The sequence below is a fragment of the Sceloporus undulatus genome, unplaced genomic scaffold, assembly GCF_019175285.1.
Source record: "Sceloporus undulatus isolate JIND9_A2432 ecotype Alabama unplaced genomic scaffold, SceUnd_v1.1 scaffold_19, whole genome shotgun sequence".
NCBI lineage: Eukaryota > Metazoa > Chordata > Lepidosauria > Squamata > Phrynosomatidae > Sceloporus > Sceloporus undulatus.
The window spans coordinates 2,564,038-2,566,809 of NW_024802941.1; the positions used below are offsets into that span (position 1 = coordinate 2,564,038).

Here is a 2,772-nt window from a genome sequence, read left to right on the forward strand (position 1 = left end):
TCCAAAAATGCGCATAAATGGTCAAAAAATGCGCATAAATGGTCAAAAGAGGCTGCTTGAAAAGGGGGGGGTTGTTGCTTTGATTGGGGGTTGGACTGGATGTCCCTTGGGGATCCCTTCCAGCCTTGGGATCGTGAGGGAGAAGAGCAATGGGGAGGCTGCGGGAGCGGGAAGTAGACCACCCCCTCCTTTTCCCTCTGACACACACACACACACACACACAGAGAGAGAGAGAGGAATCTCTCTCCCTGCTTCAGCTGCTGGAGGCCTGCTGCTGCCTGGCCAGCGACCCTCCTCCTCCTCCTCCCGCCATCCCCTGGCTGCCAGGCTGGCTCTCAGGGGAGCCCCTCTCTGGGTGCCAGGCTCCAGGCTGGAAGCGGCTGCCTCCGTGGGCATGCAATGTGCCCTCCTGGGGTTGGCCAAGTCCCCCAGCAAGAGAGGCGGCCTTGAATGGCCCCGGAGGGAGCAGGGGCCAGCAGGAGAGTAGGAGGAGGAAGAGGAGGAGGAGGAGAGCATCCCCTTCCTCCCGGCGCCAGGAGCCCTGCCTGCTCCTTGCCCAGCAGCAGCCCTTCTGCCCAGGGCTCTTTCCTCCTCCCCCTCCCCTCCGATGAGGGGAGGAAATGCCTTGCCCTTTGCCCACCCTCTGACCTAAATCCCTCCCTCAATTTGCCTCGATCGTGATCGAGGCCAAAGTTCTCATTCCCAGGACCCGGGGTTTTTAAAAAGAAACGGTATTTGCGCCAATTTCAAAAGACCCGCGCTAGGGGCCATTTACCACGGAATGGGTGTGCAAGCCTCGGATTCGCTTGTGTGAGATTTGAGGTGAGTATGAACTTCACGTGATTGAATCGGTTTCAGAACCGATTTTTTTGGTAGTGTGAATGAGCCCTTAGTGAGAAGGTGAACAAAGTTGTTTGAAAATCATAGAATCCTAGAGGTGGAAGAGACAAAAGACCACAGTAGTCAGATAACTCCTAAACTTTTCTATGTAGGCTTAAAGCATGACTCCTGCCATTTAGTATTTGTTTGTGTCCACAAATCACCTTTATCTCACTGGTGTAAGAGTTTCCACCTTTTGTGTTATCAACTTGTCTTCTGGCAAGAGTACAAGTGTATATTACAGCAGTATTGCAAGCAGAATTTTTACAGGCATTGCTACCACCATGGCTGGGTTCTGCATGCCAGGAGAAGCTTCACCTGCTGAATCCTCTGCTCTTAAAATGCACAGAAGACCTGCAGGGGAAGAAAAGCTGACAACACTAAGCAGGCTCACAGTCCCCAGCTCTTGTGGATGGCACAATCTGCATATGCATATTTCATATCCTGCGTGTGTGAACATTGGTAGGAAAACTATTAGAACCTGAAAGGTTGTTACAGTCTTGTCAGTGCTGACACTGACAGATGAGATGAGTTACTTCTACTAGCAGGTGAATGTGCTTATATTTTCCTTGTGTATCAATCATACATATCTAAAAAAGGGTTTTTTTTATCAAAAAGTAAAACTCTCCTATTTCTTGACATTCGTTCTGCAGATTTATTTTTCTATTAATGACTTCCCGTTCTTCAATCTGTGTCTCTTCCTGGCAGATAATAGTCTTTTTTCCCCCACTATTCTTTTCTCTTACCTCGACTTTTGCCTTGTTTGCAGCTTGTTACTTGGACTCTGGCAGAATGTAGATACAAGAGGTTTCCCACAATCAGCTCAATAATTCCACTTCAGACCTAGTATTACTATCACGGCTGACAACTCATTATCCAGAAACCATGGTAGGCTTAGGGTTCTGCCTATTAGCTGTTCTGTGAATACATCTTTCTTTCTTTCCTCTCACTCCCACCCTCCCTCTCTTTTATTCCTGGTCAAAGTCCTTGTGCTGAATTTTCCTCTTGTTTGTGAAATCAATAAGTTGCACAGTTGTAATTGAGGGCAGATTCTTCCCCCTGTCATTTATGCCAACAGTTCAGAAAGGATAATGTGAGTGAGCTGTGGAGTCCTGTGAAGGTCTTGCATGATATTTCTTGGTAAGGCAGAAAGAAAAGAGAGCTTGCCTCTACTGATGTGGCCTGTCTCTTCCAGCCACTCATGTATGAATGATTAGAGCTGACTCCCAGACAGAACATTTCCCCATCTGAGAAATGGGGGACTCTTTTGCCTTTCCCCAGAGGCAAAGAACTATAACGGCCTCTCTCTTTTTTTGCATTGGGAAAAAGTGGCACAGAAAAATGCATCGACTCACCCGAGGTCACAGGCCAAGTTGCAAAGAGTATTGGGAACTGAACACCAGACCCCTAGCTTAGCCACAAAACCTCTCATTATTGTCAGAGACAGAATTAGATTTCCTTGAAGGAAAGGGCAAATGTGCCCTGTCTTGGCTATGTTAATAGTAGATCATTTGGGTCAGATGTTCACTGTTTGTTCTGCATTTCTTGGGGTCTGTTTGTTTGTTATGCTTAGATTTCATGTCAACAACCACATGTTTGTAGAAACCTAACTTATCCCAATAAACCTACTTGACTCTCCCTGGTGCTGAAATTTCTTTTCCGCACTAAGGATAGTCATGTAGGTTTATTGTGACAGATTAGCCAAGCACCATTTTGTTTCAGCCTCGAAGCTAGTTCAGTAGGTCAGTAACACAGGGACCCATCAGATGCAAAACTGCCCTGAGCCCTAGAACCTTGGGAAAGCAACTTGTTGGCATGAAACAGGCCAATCCACCTATCCTTTCCCTTCAGGTGTTCAACAACACATAATATATGTTACGCTTAGTTAAATTT

At 46.9% G+C, this 2,772-nt stretch overlaps 1 long non-coding RNA gene across 1 annotated transcript in view; it reads right to left on the minus strand.

Moving 5' to 3' along the window:
• Window positions 1–1,828, minus strand: part of LOC121917480 — a 9,446-nt gene extending 7,618 nt beyond the window's left edge. The window contains exon 1 of the long non-coding RNA XR_006101037.1: window positions 1,626–1,828. This is a non-coding gene — a long non-coding RNA (uncharacterized LOC121917480). The remainder of the gene's footprint in view (window positions 1–1,625) is intronic.
• Window positions 1,829–2,772: the final 944 nt, after the last annotated feature.